A 25452-nucleotide genomic window follows, 5' to 3' on the forward strand; every position below is an offset into this window, starting at 1 on the left:
ATCCTCCATCTAGTAGATAACCCCTCCTGCAGAGGAATAAAAAAGCCCATTTTACAGATGAGGAAACTGACTGTTGGCCAAGTGAAATGACTTTCTTAATGTTACGCAACAATAAAGTATCAGAACCCAGGGCCTTCTTCCTCCTTGACTGGGGCTCTTTCGGGGATGGCAACAGAGGGGTCAGAGGAAGTGCCAGTTCACTCCCTACTTGAGGCTGCAGGTAGGGACTAAATCAGGCAGCCTCCCTTGCAGGCAAGTTTATATTCATTCATGCAGTCATTCATCACTCACAGTGACTTCCGGTGTCAGGTGCCAACACAATTCTATAATCCTTTCCGGGACAAAGGCTATAAAAACATTTGTTAAAGCAGCTTCACTGCCTTAGGCTGGGAATGTCCTGTGGGTCTGCCCCGCCCAGGAATCAAGGGTAAGTGCTCACTCTACAGGATGGAGTGAGACTTCAGGGGAAACCATTTGATCTGGATTCTGGTCATGTCCTCTGCTTTGTTGCTGCTGGGGGAGAGGCAGTAAAATGTGCATGTTTGACGTTCTATTGGAGACAGAACATTTAATACTTTTCTCTGGAGCTGAACAGAGGAAGGGTAGCGCTAGGGCCAGGCCACTATATTCCGACAGCTCTCAGAACTGAACTGTCTGGGCAGCTGTAGTCACTCAGTAATCTTGTGTAGGTTGGGACTAAGTGTCCTCCACTTTCTTTAAAATAACAATTCCTCAATTAAACCCAACAGTCACAATTTCTGGCTCTGGCCTCCTAATACTGCTCTCTGGGCCATGATGGCTGGTTATTTATCCTCTGCTTTCAGACACCACATCCATAACAGGCAGGTCATCATCTCTTCCCACAACTCTCCCAGGCCATCTCAAGAATTAAGTGAGCTCACCAGTGTAAAAATGGCACACAGTGGGGGTTCAGTAAATGATCTTGGTCTAAAAAACTACAGAAGGTCCTATCTCTGACCTCCTTTTCAGAAGGCAGAGTCAGGGTAGAAAGGGCAGAACTGGGGCCTCCCTGGTGGCGCAGGCGGTTGAGAGCAGTGCTGTGAAGCTGTCCACAGTGTCTGCAGTGCCGGTTCAATCCCCGCTGGCCACGGAGCAATCCACATGGCGCGGTAGACCTCTCCTGTGTTGCCCGCTGCTCCCCTCAGCAGTGTATTTCAGTCCGTCTGCCTGTTCTGTTCCCTGCTCTGTCTCTGGTGAATCCTCTCACCCTCCCACGCATTTCACCTGTACCCTGGTTTCTTGTATAAATAAAATAAATCTTAAAAAAAAAAAAGGGCAGAACTGAACATGATCCCTTCCAGCTCTATCCATGTTGCTGCAAATTGCATGAATTTATCTTTTTTAATTGCTGAGTAATATACCATTGTGTATATGTACCACATCTTCTTGATCCAGTCATCTATTTTTGGGCATTTGGGCTGTTTCCATAGCTTACCTATTGTAAATAGTGCTGCTTATAAGACAGAAAGAAAAAGAAAAATACCGGATGGTCTCACTCATAGCAGGAATTTAGAAAACCTAAATAAGGGACCAAGAAAAAGACTAACTATATTAAAGTAAAAATCAAAACCAACAAGCAACTATAAACCAGAGACACACTATGGGGGGAGGGAGAAGGGAATAGGATCAAAACAAGGTGGGTGGGAATTGTATGGGGATATAACCAAGATGAAAATGCATATATTGTGCAAAAATGAAAAAAGATATAAAAAATAAAAAATTAAAATAATAATAATAATAAATAAAAATAAAAATTATTGTACAGCAAAAAAGAAAGAAAATGCATACATTGTGCAAAAATGAAAAATGACGTAAAAATACACAAAATTAAAAAAATTAAAAAAAAAGAAAGGGCTGAACTGAAATCCAGTTGGAAGGTTTGATTCTTCTTCCATTTATGACTTATATACTGTGGGGCAGGTTATTCTTTCTGCTGTGAATTTCCTCCTCTGCAGAACAGAGATTCTCTTGGATACCTGGCAGCACTACTGAGAAAATCAGAGGAGAAAAAATGCAAAGCAACTCTTAAAGTCTAAAGCACTGTGTAAAAGGGTTGCTGTTTTCCAGTCTCATGGCTTGCCTCAGTTTCCCCATCTGCTTTTGTGATGTTGATATTGACACCACAGGGCTCTTTTGAGATGGGCGAAAATCAAGTGGGGTGACAGTTATGTGCTTCCATAGCATGGCTGACATGCAGTGGATGCTCAATTAATGTAGAGTTTGGGCTGGCACCTGCCTCTGATTATAGTCCCATCTGTTGTCTAGTCTTGTCTTTTATTTTGAAAGATGCTTTGATGTCAGCCACCTGGGAAAGCATGCCAGATTGTGTCTGACAACAGTGGGATTGGTGATGGAGGGCAGGGATTCAGCATCCCAGGTGCTTTCTGCTCTTGGGAACACATCCTAAGGAAGGTCCTACATGGGGTCTGGAGTTCTGCTCAGGGTCGAACCTCTGCCGTTCTTTCCATGGCTTTGGGGGTAAAATTGAGGGGGCTCACATTCTGGGCCCTTGCATCAAAGCCACTATAGAACTCAGAGTTTAGCATGGTTAGGATTGGCAGCAGAGCTTTATAAATCAATTGGTTGTTTTTTTTTTAAATAATTATCTTTATGAACATAGATCAATATGAACATTATCCATGCTCTGAAAAATGGAAAGGAGAAAAATCCACACCGAAGTCCATCAATTCAACAGAACTCAAGGTGTTAAGTGAATTCCTCTCTTGTCTATGATCTCATGCACGTATACTTCTCTGGTTTTCATCTGAGAGTGTGACTTCCTATGTCCTGGCTCCCTGACTTCATCATCCAGTGACTTGCCAATTGCCTCCTCAACTTTGTTGCCTCCTCATCTTCTTAAATACCATATCTAATGGCTATGCCATGAGGCATAACTAAGTGCTGGTGTTTTCATGCACCCCTGAGCCTCCCACCCTACCCTACACCCTGGATGGGGATTGCATGGACACAGGCCCTCATTGCATCTGCCATCATGCTCAGTGCTGAAACGAGCACAGATTCTGTTCCTGCTCAGAGGCCTCTCCTTATGGACTGTCAAAGGTAGCTCAAATTACATATCACCCCTTGCATCATGCAACTCTACCATCTTCCCAACTAGGCAGGATCTAAATCAATCACTTAAAAATGGGCTATACAACAAGCCACAGACAGGCAGAAAATGTCTGCAAAAGTTGCATCTCATAAAGGAGTTTATCCAAAATATACAAAGAAGTCTTAAAACTCAAAATTAAGAAAATAATGCAATTTAAAAACAGGCCAAAGACCTTAATAGACACCCACTAAAAAAACAAAGATGGCAAATAAGCATACGAAGAGTTTTCATATCATGTGTCATCACGGAAATGCAAATTAAAACAATGAAATGCCACTGCATGCCTATTAGAATGACCCAAATCCTGACAACAGACAACAGCAAGTGCTCGCAAGGATATGGAGCCACAGGAAAGCTCATTCATTTCCGGTGGGAATGCAAACTAGTATAGCCACTTTGGAGGACAGTTTTAACAGTTTTCCAAAAAATGATACACAGTCTTACTACATGATCTAGCAGCCTCCTTGGTATTTACCCAAATTAGTTAAAAACTTAGGTACACAACAAAACCTTGCACACAGATGTTTACAGCAGCTCCCAAACCTGGAAGCAGTCAAGATGCTCTTCAGGAGATGAATGGACAAACAAGCCATTATCCATCCAGACAATGCTATTACTCAGTGCTAAAATGAGATGAGTTTCAAGTCATGAAAAGACATGAAGCAACCTTAAATAAATCTCACTAAGTAAAAGAAGCTTGTCTGAAAAGGCTACAAACTATACAATTCCAATTATGGAACCTTCTGGAAAAGGCAAAACAATGGAGACAGTAAAAAGGTCAGGGATGTGGGGGGGATGACAATGCTGAGTGAGTTGTAGGATAGGATACCACAATGTGGACACGTCATTATACATGTGTCCAAACCACAGAATGTTCAACAGCCTAATGTGAACTCTTAGGTGTACTATGGACTCTGGGCAACAAAATGATGAGTCAGTGTATGTTCAAATTGTAACAAATGTATCCTTATTGTGCAGCATGTTGACCATGGGGGATATCATGCATGTGTGGGGCTGGGGATGAGGTACTGCTAAGCAGTACTATTAAAAATAGAACATAATTATAGATTGACAGTTTAAGGAGGAACTATTTTCTTTCCTGAGTCCTAAGCCATGATTTGGCAATACCCACAGTGGTCATGAGGGGCTGCATCCACAGTGTAAGCCACCTCTGGGCTTTGGTGGGATGGACAGTTGAGGACACAGCTACTAGCCAGCCTGGTCCCTAGGACTTGAGACCCCCTGGACACATCCTCTTTCTTTCCATAGCTCCTCAGCCAAGTTCTCTGGGTCCACCTGAGCTGTCTCATCCCAGTGCTAGGTCACTTCTGCAAGGGATGGTGATGACCTGCAGCCTGCCTGCCTGCCAGGATCATCCATGTCATGAAGCGGCAGCACCAGGTACCCTGGATCTGTCACTACCTCATGTGCATGGCACCAAACAGGAGACCCACTCTGGCCTCTGGTCCTGCCTTGGAACTCCAGGGAGAAAACTTTGCTTATTACAAAATCTGGAGGATCTGCACTAATAATCCACATAGTGGGCAAGGTAACTTTTGACTCCTTAAACAGAGCTTTCCATGAGGGACAGTGGGGCAGACCCCACAAACTGCACTCACCATTTACATTGTCACTCTTGCCTGCACACTGGGTAGGACAACTCATAGGTCTTACAGCGTTATATCAGTAACCACGCAGATAAGCCTGTCCCAGACTCTTCTTGCATGCTCACTTCTACCATGTTTCCTCTGGAGTTTGCCCTGGAATCAGAGCCAAAGTCGCAAAGTGAGTCCTGTTGTACCAGTGACAAGAGGTCACTTGGCAGAGGAAACAGCACCTGCATTTTTTGGAAATCATTTGTTTGCTCTACCTGCCTCCCAGAGCCATATCAGCAAGTCCATTTTTTAGGTGAAGAGACTAAGGGCTGGGGTTAATGACTTTCATCAAGTGAGACAGCAGATGATGCCAGAACTGAATTCAGACCTTATGAGTTCAATCAAGGGCCCTTTCCTCATGACCCCAGGACTGGAGAGATAGGTAGTGCCTCCATCAGAACCAGTCACAAGGAGTCCATGGTAAGGGCCTTTGACCTAGAATTTAGGAGGAATGGACTCAGTAAGGGGGGAGAGTGAGTTATTGCAAAACCTGTCAATCAATCGCAACAAATTCCTTAAGTGAGCAAGGCTGACTGGCATTATGCAACAGGGAGTGGTGGAGACTGTGACAAGAGAGGAAAGAGAGTCCTGATAAAGGGGAAGAGAAGCCCTGCTCCAGTCACTGCCACTTGCAGATGTGGATCTAGAAATTCCGGAGCTCTTGATTTTTAGATTAAAGTCAGAAACTCATATTTTAATCGAATTTTACCTGATTAAAGATAATTAATTATGAGTGGGCCACATAATGTATGTGTTTCAGGCAAAGGCTGAGCCAAGCAGGTCTCCAGATATCCTGGAGCTGTCTTCCTTCCAGGTACTAATGATGCTAATGGCTATCATTTCCTAAATTCCAAACATGACATATCTGTTCATGGGTGCAAAGATCTTCATCTTTTTCTTTTCACCCGGAGACCAAGCACGCAAGGTGACTATTCCCCCCATTTTATAGATTTGAAAACTAAAGTTCAGAGAGAATAAGTAAATTGCCTGAGGTTTAACAGACATAAAATTAGCAGAGCTGAGACTGAAATTCAGGTTACTCAAACAGAAGCTTTCTGCTTTTTCTACTTCTAGTCTATATAAGTGATCTGCCATATGTAAAAGGTGCTATAATAGAAATGTCTGTTTCTTGATTCTGCCAAGTTCCTATTCTGGCATCAACTTCAACTACTTAGTCAACATGTATCCTACAGGAGAAAATATTTCCAAATTACATATCTGATAAGGAGTTAACGTCCAAAATATATAAAGAATTGATACTATTAAAAAAAATCTGACTAAAAATGGGCAGAGGATCTAATCAGATATTTTTCCAAAGAAGACATGATGTATAGCAGATATATGAAGAGGTGTTGAACATCATTAATTTTCAGGGAAATGCAAATCAAACCCACAATAAGATATTGCCTCATACCTGTGAGAATGGCTTCTATCAAAAAGCAAGAAATAACGTGTTGGTGAGGATGTGGAGAAAAGGAAACTTTTATTCACTGTTGACAGGAGTGTAAATTGGTGCAGTTGCTGTGGAAAACAGTATGGAGATTCCTCAAATATGAACAATAAGACTACCATATAGTCCAGCAGTTCAACTTCTGCTTTGGGTATTTGCCCAAAGAAAATAAAAAACACTTAACTCAAAAAGATAAATGCACCCCCCCATGTTCACTGCAGCATTTATTTACAACAACCAAAATATGAAAGCAACCCAAGTGTCCATCAATAAAAGAGTAAACAAAATATGCCATATATATTTGTGCACACACAGAGTATACACAGAGTGGAATATAACTTATATACAAAAAAAGGAAATCCCACCATTTGTGACAGCACAGATGGGCCATTGCACTAATTCAAATAAGCCAGACTGAGAAAGACAAGTACCGCATAGTCTCACTTATGTGGAATCTAGAAAACAAAACAAAACAAAGGTAATTAACATCCCCTCCCCTCAGTAAACTCAAAAACAGAGAATAGATTTGTGGTTTCCAGAGGTGGGAAGTGGGGGAAATGGTGAAGGGATTCAAAAGATATAAACTTTCAGATATAAAATGAGTAAGTTCTGTGGAGTGTATGTGCAGCCTGATGACTACAGTCATCGTGTCTGGGTGTCACCCTTCGGGGCCCCACTACTGAGAGAAGATCTTAAAAATTCTCACAAGAGGGCCTCCCCAGTGGTGTGGTGGGTTGAACGCAGCACTGTGAAGATGTCTGCAACCTCTGCAGTATGGATTTGATTCCCGGCTGGCCAGGGAGATACCCACATGGCGTGGCAGACCTCTCCTGTCTCGCCCACGGCTCCCCTCACCAGTGTATTTCAATCAATCTGCCTGTTCTGTTCCCCACTCTGTCTATGGTGAGTCCTCTTGCCCTCCCAGCTCTTGTATAAATAAAAAAAAATAAATTTTTTAAGAATTAAAAAAAAATTCTCACAAGAAAAAAAACTGTTATGATGTGAGGTAATGGATATTAACTATGCCTTATTGTGGTGATCACAATATATTAAAATATGGAATCATTTACACTGTCAAACTGAAGTGAACATACTATTTTATGTCAATTAGATCTCATGTTAAAACCCTCCAAGTATCCTAAGAATTACAGGGAGACCCTACTCTGCCCCTGCCTGTTTCTCTACCTTGGCCCTGACCACAAGTTTACTGTCAACTGTTTTCTACCTCCACCCAGGGGCACCTCCCCACCCCCAGTCCAGCCCCTCCAGGCAGCAACAGGAATGATGGCTATGGCCAGTGGCAGGCGCAGGATTTGACCAGCATTGCCTATGTCTCTCCATCGGGTGGGCATGAGGGTCCTCTAGGAGACGTGGGCAGGGCAGGTGCTGTGTGTCACCCTCCAAGACCCCACAGCCTTAACTCAAGTTTCAGGATGCCCCTTTGGTTTTGTGTCTAAGCCCTTCTCTCCATTCTTTCCAGTCTTTCCAGCCATGAAGGGGCATCATAAGCCTGGTTCTATTGCATTGTCCCAGATCTTAGCCAGCAGGGTAAAGGAGTAAGTCCCAGATGGACACTACAGTGCTGCCTGGGGCGAGCAAACCTTCTGCTGGCACCTTGAGACATTTCCTGGGAGGGAGGCATCTGTACCCCTCCAACCAGGAAGGTGCCCGGGCAGCTTCTGAGGCTGGCTACTCCTGCCAGTTGCTGAGGGGCCCCTGAGTAAACTCTTCTGCTTCTTAAACAGAAGAAGGAAATAAGGAGAAGTCATCTTGCATACAAAAAATATTCAAGATGCTTTTCTTTTTAAAAGTACCAACCAGTCAGACACTGTGGGGCCAAGGATGAGCCCTATAAGCTTACATGTTTCTTGTTACTTTTCCAGAACTACAAAGTTGAACACAAACTTCAATAGTTTTTGAACAGAAACCGGAGAATACAAACTGTTTCTCAGGAGGGACAAGTGGCTTCACCCTTCCAGAGGCTGAACTCGTGCAGGCCAAGCTCAGTGTGGGGCTGCCGATGTCCAGCCACTCTGGCAGTGAACCAGGGCCAGCCTCTGGGGCCTCTGTCTCATTCTAATCCTCAGAACTCTTTGTGAAGAGGACTGAGTGAATGTTCTGGACATGCTGCCCAGGTGGCCTGGCTCTGTATTTAGGAGCTGCCGCAGGGCACCACCACCCTGCCTGCTGACTGGCAGCATCTGTCCAGCATGCAGGCCTTTTCAGCCCTGAACAGGACAGCAGCCAGTTCTCCTGACCTCATTATGTCAGTGTCCAGATTGTGAGTTGGGAATGGGCTGGGGACAGGATGTCTCCTGCTCCTCCAGGACACTGTCACTCTCTTAGACCATGGCAAAATTTATTTCAGCACCACATTTTGTTCTTAAAGTGTGTCCAGCATCCAAACCTTAATCTTTCCGTTGCCCAGATGGGGACTGTGGAAAAAGAGGTACCAGCCCTTCAGCTCCAGGCCTCAGATGTTCCAGTGGAGGTAGAGTGGCTGCTGCTACTTCTGTGCGACCACCCAGAAACCCCTCTTCCCACACCCAGGGGTTCCCAGTGTCAGCGTAGAGGTGGGGATGCCAAGTGAGCACCTGAGACCCCACCTTGCTCCAGTATTTTACAGGCCCAGCATCCTTCTTGTCTGTTTGGCAGAGGCCCATAAGCTTGTTCTCTAGGCTGGGTGCCAGAGGGAAGAAGGGGAGAAGGGGCAGTCAATGTGGAGGAACATGAGCCCTGTGCTGAGCTTCCTCTCTCAGGCTTGGGAGGTGGGAATCATCCCCATTCCACAGGTAGGGGCTGTGGACCTCAGAAGGTGCAATGACTCACCCCAGGAACCCAAGGGCAGAGCTGGGGCTCATCAGGCCTGCCTGCCCCAAGCCCATTACTTCTGCCACCAAACACAGCTCTCCCCTGTGACGCCCTAAAGTCTAGCACCTCTCCTCTACTTTCTTCTGAAGAAAATGGCTCCATTCCCTGGACCTGAACTTCATGGTAATACAGGACCATGGGGCAAGCATGCAAGGGGTGCCCCACAGTTATAGTCTAACCCCTCCTCCTGGTGGGGCTGCATGGGCTCTGCAAAGCCTCCCCACGCTCATTTCCACACTGGTGCCAGAAGGGTCTTCTGAACACATGGCTCTGATTGTGTTCTTCCTTCCCTGCTGCACTTCCCATGGCTCCCTGTGGCCATAGGCAGTGTGTCCAAATGTCTGTGTCTCCCCTGGATCTAACCCCACCACCCTCTTTTCCATCCCAGGCACAACTAGAGCTCAGGTTGAGACTGTGCCCTTTCCTCTGTGGGCTGCCCTTCTATTCTCTTTGTCCAACAGGCTTTTGAGTCAGTTGTCCCTAGCAGGCCCTGTGTGTGATGGTCGGCCAGGGAGGTCAGCCAGGTGCTCCCTCTCCTTAGTTCAGGCAAAAGACATGCAAGCAATTATTTGCCATGATGCTGAATTGTAAGACTGATGGGCAATACTGTCACTTACAGAGCTTCAGCCTGAATGTTGGGTCTTAATCCAAAGTATACTGCATTATCTCGACTGTACATTCATCTCCTCTCTCCTGAGAGCTGGTGTCTTAATTTTCCTCCCACTGGGGTGGGGGTGGGGGATCACACCCAGTGAGGAATTTTGTCTATGCAAGTGGATGACAAAGACACACATGTGACCTCACCAGCGCCTCAAGTTCCAGGGCCTCTGCCCACTGGAATTCTGCCACTTCTTGCTAAGAATTCCAGAGTTCCGATCTCCCAAGAATGGGAGCAGCACTGGTTGCACAATTCCATCCCTGAGGCTCATAGTCCCTTGGGAAGGACAAAATGGGACCAGGAAATAAAGGGAAGGAAAGGTAGTCTTGTTTTTATGGAAGGTGACTTTATCTACTCCTATGCGCTGTCAGACCCCTGGCTTGTCTGCCCAAGGGAAAGGTCTATGTGTTTTTGTGTACCCATGCGTGGGTGTGCAGAGAATACTGGGATTTATTCCCAATTTTCAGGCAGAAAGTTGAGAAAGGAAACCAACAGTACTACATAGTTCCTTTAAATGGCAACTCAGGAAACAGGGCATTATAGTAAAAAGAGAACACTATTCACATTTTCCAAGAACCTGCTCTATACCTGGCCCTGAGATACAGGCTGTTAATCTTTACTCACATTCATGCACATCGGGGTTGTGTCAGCCAGGCAGGTGAGTACAGAGAGGAGTGAGTAGGTTCCTACCCAGGGAGTCAGGCAGCAACAACTCATATATCTGTTAATGCTGGAGACATGAGCAGCAAGCTGCAGGAGACTGGGCCATCAGAGAAAGTGACCTGGACCTGGACAGCAGGTCCAGAATGAGCACAGACACAGCAGGTGAGTGAAACATTACTTAAGGGAATGACAAGGGGGTGAGCTGAGGGTGCTGGATGGCAGTGGAAGAGCTGTGAGAAGGGAACCCAGAGGCCAGTGCCACCGACTGCAGAATGGGAGCTGGACTTGGGTCTTTAAATCCCAGGAACCACCCTAGAGTTATATGCGGGGTATGTCTTGGTCAGAGTTGGCTTTGAAGAATCTCTCCTGGGGGCAGAAATCTACTTGCACAGAAAAAGATTACAGCTACCAAGACGGAGTTGCAAAAGATACTATGGTTGGCTGAATAGTAGCCCCAGGATAGATCCAGGATATTCATGTCCTCATCTCCAGAACCTGTGAATGACACCTTATATAGTAAAAAGGGATTGCTTCGATGTAATTAAATTACAGATCTTGAGATGGGAGGTGATCTTGGGTTCTCTAAGTAAGCCCTATATAATCACAAACATCCTTATAAGAGGGAGAAGAGAGATTGCAGGGTAAGGAAAAATGTCAGGCTTTTCTGCCCTCCCACATTCAGGATAGATGATGGATCCTTGCGGTCCTGAATGCATGCCTGATGGCGGGCACGTGGAGTAGGGTGTGGGCATAGGTAGATGGGATTCACCTGGGCCGAGACTGGGCTTTTAAGGGTGGCGTCACAGGGACGCCAGCAGCAGCAGCAGAAGCCAAGAACGAATAGAAGCCGAGAAGAAGCCAAAAGAGAAGCTGAGAGAAGGCCGGAGAGCCCATAGAGTGAAGACCTGCTGGGGGCTTGGAGGCCCAGCACCCCTGCCTGCCATATGCCTGGTGAACCCCAATAAAAGACCTGCAAAAAACCACTGAGGACTCTGACTCCTCCTTTACTCGGTCTGCATGGGATCAGAAAACCTGCACCATGTCCATTCCTGCCATTACAGAGACACAGAAGAGGAAAAGGCCTTGTGGCTACAGAAGCTGAGAATGGAGTGATGGGGCTACAAGCCAAAGGCCACCAGCCCTAGAAACTGGAAAAGGTAAGGAATGAATTTCCCCTACAGTCTCCAGAAGGAATTAGCCCTTCTGGTACCTTGCTTTTTAACCCTCCTAAGGCTCATTCTGCCTTCTGGCCTCCAAAACTTTAAGAGAATGTACGTTGCTTTAAGCATGCAAGTTTGTGACAAATCACTGTAGTTGTTACGGGAACCCAGCTGCCTTAGTGGTAGGAGCCACAGGAGCAGTGATATTTTCAACCTGCTGCTCCACTACAAGTCAGTTGTGGCAGTTGCTCCTCTGTAGGGTAAGGTAAAAAGTATCAGGCTTTTCTGCCCTCCCACCATTAGGATAGATGACGGAACCCTGTGGTCCCGAATGCATGCCTGATGGAGGGCACCTGGAGTAGGGCGTGGGCCTATGTAGATGGGATTCACTGGGGCTAAGACAGGGCTTTTAGGGCAGCATCACGGGGATGCCAGGAGGAGCAGAGAAGCTAAGAGAGAAGCAGAGCCGTGAAGCAGAAGTAGAGAGAACATGAGAGAAGGCCATAGAGCCCAGAGTGAAGACTTACTAGGGGCTGGGAGGCCTGCCAGCCTCCGGCCTCCCAGCACCCCTGCCTGCTGTGTACTAGTAAATCTAATAAAAGCCTGCAAAAGCCTCTGAGGGTTCCAGGACTCCTCCTTTACCCGGTCTGGTAGATCAGAAAACCTGCTCAGTGGCCTGTCCTGCCCTTACATCCTCGGAGACCTTTTATGTAACAGCGTACTTCCTGGATTGTGGAATGGACCAGTCAGGAGCAAGCTATGAGCTGATATGTGCTAAATGGTTCAATCAGCTACAGGATTGAAAAATGGTCCAGTCAGACTTGTGGGTGGGGCACCTTGAAAGATGATCTATGTGAGGGTTGGAGGGAGCTGGGAGAGCCCCTGAATAGAAGAACAGGCATCTCCAAAGAAAGAGAGATGACGCCAGCCCCCGAAGGGAGAACAAAGTAGGGAAGACTCCATTTCTGGTTTGTCTCAGCGTTATCTGTGATTATTTCAGTTTAGTACGCAAAGCTGGGGAGAAACATCTTTTACCAAAGCTTGCTATGGTGGGAAACAAATCCATGCTAAATTCTGATTGCAAATTTAAGAAGTTGGCCTTCCTGGTGGTGCAAGGGGTTAAGCACAGCACTGTGAAGCTATCTGTGGCCTCTGCAGCACGAGTTCGATCCCCGGTCAGGGAGCTACCCACATGGCAAAGCAAACCTGTCTCGCCCATTGCTCCCCTCAGCAGTGCATTTCAGTCCATCTGTCTCTTCTGCCCCCCACTCTGTCTCTGGTGAATCCTCTTATCCCCCACACCTCTGGCCTGTACCCCAGCTCTTGTACGTATAAATAATTAAATCAATAATAAAAGGAAAAATACCTGTTTAAAAAAAAAGAAATTTAAGAAGTTGAAAGTCCTGCTGACAAAGCAACTTTTTCAACATGATTTTAAGATATAGGATAAAGAACTGGCATTGCTTTAAGTGTTTTAGGACTCTGGCTGCCATTAATCACTGTAGAGCCTTTCAAAGCAAGTTCTAGAGCATGTTCCTTTTATTTTGAAGACTTCAGAAAAAACACTTTGTCTTTAGTTATGAAGGACATGACTAAGAAAAGAAAAACCATTTCAGGTATTTACAACAGAGTTTGTTAGCCAGATGTTGGAGGTTGTTGAAAAACCAGAGGACATTTAGATACAAACATGTCAATTAATGAGGTTTTAGTCAACAATGGGCCGGGTATAGGATGGTGGTCCCCACAGGCTTCACACACAGCCCAGGTGTGTAGGAGGCAAGATCACTGAGGTTTGTGTGATCACACTCTATGATATTCACACAATGATGAAATGGCCTAATAGCACATTTCTTAGAATGTACCCTTGTAATTAAGAAATGCATGACTATTACCCAAAGTTTAGCAACAGTAGGAAGCTAGCTAGGCTGGAGTGACAAACAAAAGGAGTCTGTTACTGGAGTATAGGGACTGGGCCACCAACAAACGCAGGACATTGTGGCCATGGCAGAGAGGGGAGGGGAAGCACCCTGGGTTCTCTCCCTCTGACCTTCTGATCTTCCTCCTGGGCTCCCACTGGTTGAACCAACAGGAAGTCAGGAGACCCCACAGCCTACAGTTTCAGTGGCCCTGTGACACGGAGTAGACCGGGAAAGAAGCAGCCATTCCCTCATACTCCGAGCACCCAGAGCTGGACAGTAGGTCTGTACCCAGGATGCCTATCACTCTCCCACTAAAAAGATTTGTGTCAGCAAGCGGGGAGAGAATCCTGGGCAGAAGTGGAAGAAAGAAGAGCAAAGGCAAGTGAAGAAACTCTGAACCAGTGTCCTGAGGGCAGGAGGCAATGAAAGCCTAGGCACCACCAGCACGGTCACAGCCTGAGTGTGTGCTAGGCTTCCCTTCTGCTCTGCCAATGCACAGAGCAGACTTTCATTTCAGCTGATGGGCTGCCCTGTCGTCCAAGCTCTAGTCACTAGTGCCCAATCATCAGCCAAGTCAAAGCTCAGCCAACTCTGTCTACTTAAATCCTAAGGACCATTATGACCCTCCTCCCTAGGGCTTCTGAGACCATCAAAGCTCAAGTTCACTGGGTTTTTTTACTCCCTAAGAGATTTTGTTTCTTCCTGACACCAAAAAGGTAGCTTAATTTCCCACCCCACTTCTCTGATTCTCCATCAATTGGGTGCCATTCAGCTCAACTCAACTCAGCTGATACTAACTGTCTGAGTTAGCACAGACCCCACAGATTTAAAGGCTCAGTCCTACAAGACTGTCCCCATTTCAGACACTGGTCACAAGTGACCATGAATCAGGAGCTTCTATAATCATCAGGTTCAATGATTTGCTAGAATGGCTCACAAATGCAGAAAATCACTTATATTTACTGGTTTATTATAAAGGATACGGATGAACAGACAGATGAAGAGGCACAGAGTATCAAATTCAGAATGGTCCCAAATGCTCCAGTCCCTGTGGAATTGGGGACATTCACCCTATATGTGGATGTGTTCACCAACCTGGAAACTCTCTGAACCTAACAGTCTAGGGTCTTTATGGAGTTCCATTACTAGGTAAAGTTGATTAAATCATTGGTGACTGGTGGTTATACTCACTCTCCAGCCATTGTCCACTCCCTGGAAGTGGTGGTGGGGAGAAGAAAATCTTGATCTGTAATCAGGATCACTCTTTCCAGCAACAAGCCCACAACTACCTTGAAAGACACTTTGGAAATTTCAAGGTTTTTAGGAGTTCTGCATCAGAAACCAGGGACCAAATATTTACTTTTTATTATGCAACACTCTCATTCATTTAGCCCTCTGTTATGGACTGAACTGTGTCTCACAACATTCATATGTTTAAGTCCTAACTCCCAGTACCTCAGAATGTGACTGTATTTAGAGATAAGGTCTTTTAAGAGATAACTATAAAAATAAGTCTTTAGATTGGGCCCTTATCCCCTAATTGGTATCCTTCTAAGAGGAATCAGGACACAGACAGGCACAGAGAGAAGACCATGTGAGGACATAGGGGGAAGGTGGCTGACTATGGGCCATGGAGAGAAGTCTCAGAAGAAACCAAATCTGCTGAGTCAGTCTTGATCCTGAATTTCGAGCCTCCAGAACTGTGAAGAAATAAATTTCTGCTGTTTAAGTCACCCAGTCTGTGGTACTTTGCTGTGCAGCCTCAACAGACTAATATACTCTCCCAACAACCCCTGGAGGTAGGTGCTATTATCATCTCTGCTTTACAATGGGGAAATCAAGGCTTATACAGGGTAAGTAGCATAATCAAGGTTATAGACCAATACCCATGGTATTTGTCATAATACAGGAAAGTTGTGGGCCACACGCTTTCCTGATCTTTAGCTTCCTTGTCGCATGCTCCCTGGTCCAATGTTTCCCCTATCCAGTACAAATGCCATCTCCACACCTGATCCCACTAACACAGACCCCCCAGAGTATAGTGGGTAGGGGGCAATGCCTATGCTTGGATTCCAGAGGTTGAGTTCTGCCCCAAGGTGGCTGCATGATTGGTAGGGACTCCCACCTCTGAACCTCACTCATTATCTGTAAAGTGGGTGATGATCAAAGACAAGATGGCAGCAGAGGCTGCTCAGCCCAGACATAGGGCTTAGCCAGCACCACTCAGGCTGAACCTTAGCCAGAAACAAGTCTCCTGTGAGGGGGCAGCTCCCTGGGGCCCTGCCTAGAGACTTCACCTTGGACCTCACGTGGGCAATTGGGGCCAGGGGCCTCTGAACGGACACTAACTGTGTCCCAGAAGCCTAGTGCCTTATCCACAGGTCCATTTCACAGCTGAGGAATCTGAGGCCTGGGAGATGGGTTAGGAGGGGACATTTTTCTTGAGGCCACAGGGTTGGAACTTAGCAGAGGTGAGATTCACAGCCAGTCTGATTTCAAAACTTCTGGCCTTTTCTAAAAGGCAGCTATTCCCCTCTGAACTACAGTGGATCCCCTTTGGCTGGCATGACACATGCAGAGCACCCCAGCACTGACCCTAGCTGCCGGAGGACCCCGAGTTTCTCAGGAGCCTCTGCCATCTAGGGAGGGGGTACCAATCCAGGGCAGCTTGCTTGATTCTGAAGGCTGTTTGCCCAGCGGTGTAAGCAATAATCTTTTTTTCGTCTATTCCTGGCTCCTGGCAATTTGCCTGCCTCTGGGGAAATTACTTCAGGGTCACAGCGAAATTTCTGTGACAGCTAATAAAGTAACCTTTCTGTTTTTGGAACTAGATCTTGTAGCCCTGAACCCCTGGGGGATGTGTGTATTATATTTTTTCTCCTCTCTTTTGATCACCAGATGAGGCGGGAAGGGGTGAGCCCAGTGAAGGTGAGAACTCTAAGCTAAATTATCTCCTTTGCCAAAGTTCATTCTGACTTTGTCATTTGCAGACATGGAGCCCAGGGAACAGGCTGTCTCCAGGGAGGTCTGTTCTCAGTGCAACTTTATGTGGGTTGATTCAGGGGTCCCAAGATTAACCCTGAGTTGGCAAAACTAAGCTGGGTGCCAAGTCCAGAGCTGTGCATAAAGGGAGGCCTGGGAATTCAGATCCTGGGCTTATGGCAGCTGACACTGGGTTTATTTCAACTATCTCAGACTCACTGTTCTCATCTGTAAAACTGAGTATTAACAATATCCATCTCTGAGGCTTCCTTGGGCAGAGAAAGTACAGGGGAAGGGAGTGAGGGGAGAAGTTGCTTTTCAAGACACGGGTGCATAGCAGGCATTGTTTTTATTAGATGGCATGTTTTGGAGGTGCTCCTGGGGGAAGCTCCTTCAGCCCCCTCCAACTTCCTGGCCCTGCCACTGAGAAAAGACCCTGAGCAACAGATCAACTGTGTAGAAGACTCACCTAGCACGCCTGCCACCTGGTGAGAGTGGATGGTGCTGAGTGCCATTCTTCCATTGTTGGCTGGCTAACAACTGTATATGATGGTTGCCCCATGTGGTCACAGGCCAGCAAGGGAGGCAGCCCTTCAGCAGGCCATTGTGAACAGCTAAACAAAACATGCCAGGCGGCATGGCGGCACACACAGCCTGCTTCATTCTGCCCGGCACCCAGGGCTGACTTCACCAGGGTCTCAGAGGATGCACCTGGGCTCAGGGCAGGGCTGGGCCCTTTGAAAGGTCAGCATGAGTGAAAAGGGAGAGGGCACAAGGAAAGCCCCATAAAGGCAGGCATTTTGGGGTTTCTTTCAACTCTCAGTTCAGCAGAACTGGGATGAGGCAGCCAAGGGCCCCAAACACCATCGTAGGAAGGGGACTCTGAATCCCAACTCTGAATCCCAGTTGCAGTGACAGAGGTGGGAAGGGCAGGAGGAGCAGGGGTGGAGTGAAGGGGTGGGTGGCGAGGCTGTATTTCACAGAAAGAAGCACAGAACACCTTACAGGGGCAAAACCACCTGGCAATGCCCTATTTGCTTTTCCCAAAATATACCATAATCAAGGACTCACCAGGGATGCCTCAGAACAAAGGAAAAGTGACTGCTTCTCCTGTGGTGGCATTATAAGGCCTGTGATTTGGTCCTCATTGAGCAAAGGGGCGGGGGCACAAAAAATGAACTGTATTCATTCCACAGCCCACCTGTCTGGCACAGAACCCATGGCTAACATTAAATGCTTACCTGTGTAGAAATTGTGCCAAGTTCCAAGGCTGCACTCAGTCTTTGAGGGGTGATACCCCTATCTTGTGAAGGAAGACTCTAAGGGTCAGAGAGGTTCTGTCTATCAGTCCAAATTGCAAAGTGGTAGGTGGTGGAGCCAGGTCTGCCTGGCCTGCACAGCTGACAGACTTTCAGCGTCTTGCCTCCTCGTCTCCCTCCCTCAGATCATTTACGTTGAACCTAGGCTGTCTCCAAGTTCTTATGCCCCTGCCCTCCACTTCAAGGGAGTACAATCCCGCCTCTTCATCTCATTCCTGGTGGGATGAGAGCAAGGTACCTGGGTAGAATCATCCTCCGGACCTTTATGCTCTACCTTGCAGGAGTATTAACATGAGTATTATGTTGCAGAAGTATTAACGAGCATTAACAATGTCAATATTAACATTGTTAATACTCATATTACATTGTTAATACTCATGTTAATATTCATGTTAATACTCCTTTATGCTCTACCTGGGCAGGTGATATAGGCAGGATCTGAGCAGAGTTCCAGAACAGGTGGGCCCCAAGATCTGCCCACTTCTACAGATCCTTACACAGCACGAGGCTCAGGCTTGATGTTTTCTAGTGCATGAATGGATATGTGGTGGGGCAAGGTTGGGACTCCTGATCCCTGCTTCAATGTACAATAGTGGGGATGCAGTTGGGCCCCAGCCTCTGCATGCCGGTGTGATCTGTGACCTGTCTCCTGCTGCCCTGCCCATGGATGAATCCTATCTCTGAACCTATGTCCCTGGTCCTGCTCTGAATTCACTGACCCATCTGGGTCCCCTCAGCCATGGCTCCATGCTTCCTACTACCTCCCACCCCAAGGCCAGCCCTGTATCACCATCAGCTCCAGTACTAGCTCCGCAATCATTTTTATCAGCCAAGATGCAGAAATCAAGAGGCTGATCCATTTCTGGGGGTGCTGGGGGATTGGATCCAGCAAGGAGCTCTGGGGGAAGCTAAGCACCTGGGCTGTTCATGCCTGAGAGACCTGGACTAAGTCCCTGTTATGGGCTCAGAGGTCCCTGGTGACTGAAGTTAATAAACTTGAAGTTGATCCCCAAGACTCAGGTCATGAAAATTCTCAGCCAACGTGTCGTAGTCCCCTGAAGAAAGACCAGGACCAAAGACAAGCAACAATGAAGCTCTGGTGTGGCACCTGTCTCCACCCCAAGCCCCTGTGCTCTGGTCCACACCAAAGGATTAAAGCATTAAGTGCAAGTACCTAGAGAACTTAATACACAAGGTCACTTGGTAAAATAGTCTAATTTTAAAAAATAAAGCCAGCCCTGGCCTCCTCAAGTAACTGCTATAAGAGTTAAAAGATACTTGGTTTCATAGGCAGGAATGTACAAATGCTAAACACCTGGAAGAACAAAAAGGTACAAGACATCATTTTGTTTATTGAATTTACCATCTGAAAATATCTGGGCAGGAAAAGCATGTATAAATGAGCTTTCCAGGATGATCTTGGGTCCTGGTGAAACAAACTGTTTTACCTATAGGTATTCAGTTCATCATGGGTTTCTGGCCTGTGTTTATGCATACATGCGCTGTGGAGACCACAGAGTCGGCAACGTACAGCTAAATGCTGGTTCTTTACCCACGAATATCTTTAAATTCCTTCTGGATTCGTATTTGTAAATACTTTATGTAAACCAGATGGATTTAGAGAACATGTGCACAGCAGTATGGTTTTATTTTTTAACAACATGTTCTGTGAAATGCTTTGGAAAAATGATCTGTGCATTTGAAAGGAAAAATAGTATCTTGCTCTACTTCTGAAATGGCAAGAGAATCAAGAACACACAGAGGAAATGCTGGCTGTAAGGGCAGGACTGGATACAGTGCAGGTTTTCTGATCCCATGCAGACCGGGTAAAGGAGGAGTCAGAGTCCTCAGTGGTTTTGCAGGTCTTTTATTGGGGTTCACCAGGCATATGGCAGGCAGGGGTGCTGGCTGGGGGGCTGGGAGGCTGGCAGGCCTCCCAGCCCCCAGCAAGTCTTTACTCTATCTGGGCTATCTGGCGTTCTCTGCTTCTGCGTCGGCTTCTCCTTCAGGTTCTGCTGCTGCTGGCTGGGGCTGCTGGCGTCCCCCCGTGACGCCGCCCTTAAAAGCACAGTCTTAGCTCAGCTGAATCCCATCTACCTATGCCCACACCCTATTCCAGATGCCCACCATCAGGCATGCATTCAGGACAAGGATCCATCATCTATCCTGATGGCGGAAGGGCAGAAAAGCCTGATATTTTCTTTACCCTACACTGGCACTGCAAGCATCTGCTCAGAATTGACTCTTAGGACAAATAATTTGCCCGGAGAGGTGGCTTTCAAACTTGCCTGTATATTATAATCACCTGGGGGAGATTTTAAAAGTTCTCCTGGTCAGACCTTGCCCATTACTAATTATACCAAAAGTTCAGGGTGAGACCCAGGCATCCACAGCGTATCAAACTCTTGGAGCAAGTGATTCTCTTCCCAGGTACACAATGAGATTACCTGGAGTCTTTACACCCTTCCATGTTCAGGCTGTGCCCCAGACTGATTATACTGGAGCCATGCAGCCAGGTGATTCAAATGTGCAACAGGGCTGGAAACCACTTCCCTCAAAGGATATGGAAACCATCCCTCAGACTGCTGAGCTGGCCTTGATAGATGGGAGCCATGAAGAGTCAGTGGCTTCTGCACTAGTGTCTTGGTCCAAATGCAAGATTCATTCCCAGGTCACCTCCATCTTCTCTTTTTCTATGACAAATGGCCCAAAAACATATACTGGAACAAGGATAGCCTCTTCAGTAAATGGGGCTGGGAAAAGTGGACATCTGCATGCAAAATAATGAAACTAGACCACCACCATACACCAAAATCAACTCAAATGTATCAAAGACTTGGGTGTAAAACCTGAAACCATAAAATACATAGAAGAAAACATAGATAAAACATTTCATGACATAAGTTTTAGTGATGCCTTTAGGGATTCATCCCCAACAGCAAGGAAAACAAAAGAGAACATAAACAGCTGGGACTACATCAAACTAAAAAGCTTCTACACAGCAAAAGAAACCATAACTAAAATGAAAAGACATCCTACTGAATGGGAGAAAATACTTGCATGCCATATATCTGACAAAGGACTGATATCAAAGATCTACAAAGAACTCACAAAATTCTACAAAAACAAAACAAATAACACAATCAAAAATGGGCAAAAGAACTAAACAGGGACTTCTCCAAAGAAGACACTGAAATGGCCAGCAGGCACATGAAATAATATTCACAATCATTTATTATTAGAGAAAAGAAAATCAAGACCACAATGAGATACCATCTCACACCTGTGACAGTGGCCCACATCAAAAAAGACCAGAAACAACAAGTGCTGGCAAGGATGTGGAGAGCAGGGAGCCCTCCTACACTGTCGGTGGGAATGCAAACTGGTCCAGCCTTTCTGGAAAGCTGTGTGGAGGGAGTCTCAAAACATTCAACATGGATCTGCATTTGACTCAATAATCCCACTCCTAGGCATCATGCAAAAGTTTAAAAACACTAATTTGAAAGGAAACTTGCACTTCCATGTTTATTTCAGTACTATTGTATAGCTTAACTATGGAAACAACTTAAATGCCTGAGAACAGATGAGTGGATCAAGAAGATGCAGTATATATACACAATAGAATATTACTCAGTGATCAAAAAAAGGCAAATCATGCCATTCGTGGCAATATGGATGGAGCTTGAAAGGATGCTGAGTGAAATGTCAGGAGAAAGAGAAATATCAGACAGTGTCATTAATATGTGGAATACAAAATAACTAACTTAATAGTCAGATAAAGATAAGCTGAAAAATAAACCTTTAATAGTGGACTACAGAACTGAAGCACCAAGTAGGGGAGGGGGTGAAAGGGATGGAAGGAGACTGGAAGGAGGATGGGGGTAGAAGGGAGGTGGTGTTGAGAATAATGAGGAAAGGAAGCACAAAGGTCCATGGTGGTGGAATATGGGTGTGTTGTTGGTGGGTGCGATACTTGATGGGGGTACCCTAACATTATCTCAGTTAAAAATTAGTTTAAAAAAATCTTTGCAATGTTAAAAAAAAAGGTTAATTCATGTTGTAACACATCTGAGAACTTCATTCCTAATTGCTGAGGAATATTCCTTGTGGACAGATATACGAAATTTTATCTATTCATCATCAGCGACAGATGTTTGTGTGTATCTCCACACTTTGGTTATTATGTACATGTGTGTACATCTTTTTGTGTGGATGTGTTTTTATTTCTCTTCAGTGTACACACAGGAGTAGAATTGCTGGGTCATGGTAACAACATTTAACATTTTGAGGAACTGCTAAGCTCTTTTCCAAAGTACAAGAATTTCTAAAATGCATTGTTGGGCCTCCCTGGTGGCACAGGCAGTTGAGTGCCATACTGTGAAGCTGTCTGCAGCCTCTGCAGCGTGGGTTCAATCCCCACTGGCCGGTGAGAATCCCACATGGCGCGGCAGACCTCTCCTGTCTCGCCTGATGCTCCCCTCAGCAGTGTACTTCGGTCCTTTTGCCTGTTTTGTTCCCTGCCCTATCTCTGGTGAATCCTCTCACCCTCCTGCGCATCTGGCCTGTACCCTGGTTCTTGTATAAATAAATACATCTTTAAATAAAATAAATAAAAAAAATGTGCTGTTAAAAAAAAACAAAAATGAAGAGTTTTGCTTCAAATCTGCATTCTGAATAAGTTGGCCAATAGTTGTGGACAAGGTTTTGGTGGTAAGAAGCAAGCATTGTACATCATGTAACATGCATAAAACATCTTCTTTTAAAGCCCACTTCTAAAATAAATGTCTTGCTTTCAATAAAAAAAGATTTAGCAAATAACACTTCATCTGAGGAGTCCGCACCACCTCTACTTAACATCACATATCAAAATATTATTTTAAAGTTGCACATCAGTCTCTCCTCAAAGAACAGGGCTTAGGGCTTTTAAAAATAGGCTAATGGGTAAAGAAATAAACTTTGTGCGCTGTAACCAGCATTAAAAAAAAAAAAAAGAGAGGGCCTACCTGATGGCACAAGGGGTTAAGACTCAACCCATGAAACTATCCGCAACCTCTGCAGAATGAGCTCGATCCCCAGCCAGCCAGGGAGCTTCCCACATGGTGTAGCAGACCTCTCCTGACTTGCCTGCTGCTCCTATCAGCTGTGTACTTCGGTCAGTCTGCCTGTTCTGTTCCCCACTCTGTCTCTGGTGAATCTTCTCACTGCCCCCCCGCACCTCTGGCCTGTACCCCAGCTCTTGTATGCATAAATAAATAAATCTTTTTTAAAAAGAGAGAAAAAGAAATAGAACAGAAAAATAGAATTCACTGCACCTGGTAAGCACACTGTTCCATGAAACTATTCACTTTCCATATACGTATATTTTTTATGTGTGAGTTGCCTATTTCAGGATGAGGTTTGAAGACCCCCTCATTAGACTGAGTTATGCTGAGCTTCTCTCAGTATCCCTGTGGTCAGCACCAGATTTAGCGCCCAGCTGTCATCCAATAATGGGGTCTGCTCAATGGAAGGGAGGGTCTGTGTGCCTGTGAAGCTCTGACAACTCATCCTTCCCTTATGTTTTCTGTTTTCCTCCCCTACAATGTGCACATGGTTTTTAAAGAGTTGTTTAATGTGGCGATAGCCACATTCCCCTACAGTTAGGAGTGGCAGCAAACTCCTAAGAAGTTCAATTAATTGCTGTAAATCTGAATTGTAAGACTAAATACAAATGTTAAGATACATGAGAGTTAAGATATACAACACAAAATTAATGCATTAGCAATTCAAACCTAAATTCCAGACAGGACTGGTTACATAATTTGTGGGCCCAGTGCAAAATGAAAATGTGGGGCCCCTGTTCAAAAACTATAAAGAAAGCAAGAAGGTGACAGTAAAGCATTAAACCAAAGGAAGGGGCCTCCTAATGTGGGGACACAATTTGCTCCCCCAGGAAGCCCAGCCCTAACCATAGATCACAGTGACAAAGACCTGGCAGGGAATTTAAAGTCCTACCTTTTGGTTCTACTGGGTGGAGCAGGAAGGATGTCCTATAGCTCCTCAGGTTTAGAGAAACAAGACTTTTAAGATGCTGATAAGAATGTGGAGAAAAGGAAATCCTCATGCACTGTTGGTGTGGATGAAAATTGGTGCAGCCACTGTGGAAACTAGTATGCTGGTTCCTCAAAAAATTAAAAAATGGACCTACCCTATGGTCCAGCAATTGCATTTCTGGGTATTTATCAAAAGAATATGAAAACACTCATTCAAAAAGACAAAGGAAGCTCTACCATCACTGGAGCACTATTCACAATAGTCAAGAGGTAGAAACAACCTGAAAGTCCAGATGAGTGGGTAAAGGAGATGTGCTCTGTATACACAATGGAATACTACACAGCTATTAAAAATAATCTTTTTTCACACAAATCTTGCCATTTGTGACAATGTGGGTGGAACGGAGAGGACTAGGCTAAGTGAAATAAAGAGAAAGACAAACATCGTATGGTTTCTCTCATATGAGGAAGATAAACAGAACAAATGAACAAACAAAATAGAACAAAAACAAACCCTTAGATTCTCACAATAGAGTGGTGGTTACCAGAGGGGAAGGGGGTACAGGGTGAGGGGAAGGGTGCAGGGGTTGACTGGATGGCGGTGGGTGGAAAATAGACCTCTGGTGGTGGGCATGGTGTGGTCTAGACATTTGTTTGGGTGGAATGGTACATTGCTAGAAACAAATTTATCTCAATAAAAAAATAAAATAAATAAATGCTTTTGAAACAAACCAATAAAAGGAGCTGGACAAAGATCCTCTAACCAGTGACACAGGGCTGGAGATTCTGCATGTGACTCCTCCACGAACTCTGCCTGCTAATCTTTTGGTTTAACACTGTGCCATTTGCCCATATCATGGGAGCCCATCCACCCTGATGTGACACCAGCAGCGAAGGAAACCCATAAAATATCCGACAGGGACCCGAAATCACCCCTAGCAGAAGGATCTGGGCACAAACTAAGCATGAGCATGCAGGCGGCTATCAGTCAGCCCCTGACTCAGCTGCATTGCCCTGAAACCCCATCTGATTGGCCAAGGCCTTGACTTTCACCCTCCACCCACCAGCCTGACTTTCTGGCACATCCAATAGATGCTACGTCCTGCAGATGGTCAGGCACCTACCTGGCCCTTGCCTTCTTTTCTTCTTGGTCAAGATCCCCAATGTTACGGGAAAAGTCTGAACTTGGTCTCTGTAGGGTAAGGTAAAAGTATCAGGCTTTTCTGTCCTCCCGCCATTAGGATAGATGAGGGAACCCTGTGGTCCTGAATGCAAGCCTGATGGTGGGCACCTGAAGTGGGTACACCTGGGCTGAGAGATGAAGTTTATAAGGGCGGCATCATGGGGATGCCAGCAGAAGCCGAGAATGAACAGAAACCGAGAGAAGAAGAGAAGCAGAGAGAACGCCAGAGAGAGCCCAGAGAGAGTGAAGATTTGCTGGGGCTGGGAGGACTGCCAGCCTCCTGGCCCCCCAGCACCCCTGCCTTCCATATGCCTGGTAAATCTAAATAAAAGACCTGCAAAAGCCCCTGAGGGCTCCAGCACTCCTGCTTTACCCGTTCTGCCGGATCAGACAACCTGCCCTGTGTCATTCCTGCCCCTATATTCTC

At 45.8% G+C, this 25452-nt stretch overlaps 1 protein-coding gene and 1 long non-coding RNA gene across 2 annotated transcripts in view; both read right to left on the reverse strand.

Annotated features, from left to right (window-relative positions):
* Window positions 1–25452, reverse strand: part of COL23A1 (collagen type XXIII alpha 1 chain) — a 395499-nt gene that overhangs the window by 185864 nt on the left and 184183 nt on the right. The window lies entirely within an intron of this gene.
* LOC129145101 (uncharacterized) lies at window positions 4395–11015 on the reverse strand. Its single transcript, XR_008550162.1, has 3 exons — window positions 9727–11015; window positions 6604–6693; window positions 4395–4893 (listed from the first exon to the last, which is right to left on the reverse strand). It is a non-coding gene; the product is annotated as an uncharacterized LOC129145101 (long non-coding RNA).

This window comes from Talpa occidentalis, unplaced genomic scaffold (assembly GCF_014898055.3).
Source record: "Talpa occidentalis isolate TD23 unplaced genomic scaffold, MPIMG_talOcc4v2.1 talOcc4.9, whole genome shotgun sequence".
NCBI lineage: Eukaryota > Metazoa > Chordata > Mammalia > Eulipotyphla > Talpidae > Talpa > Talpa occidentalis.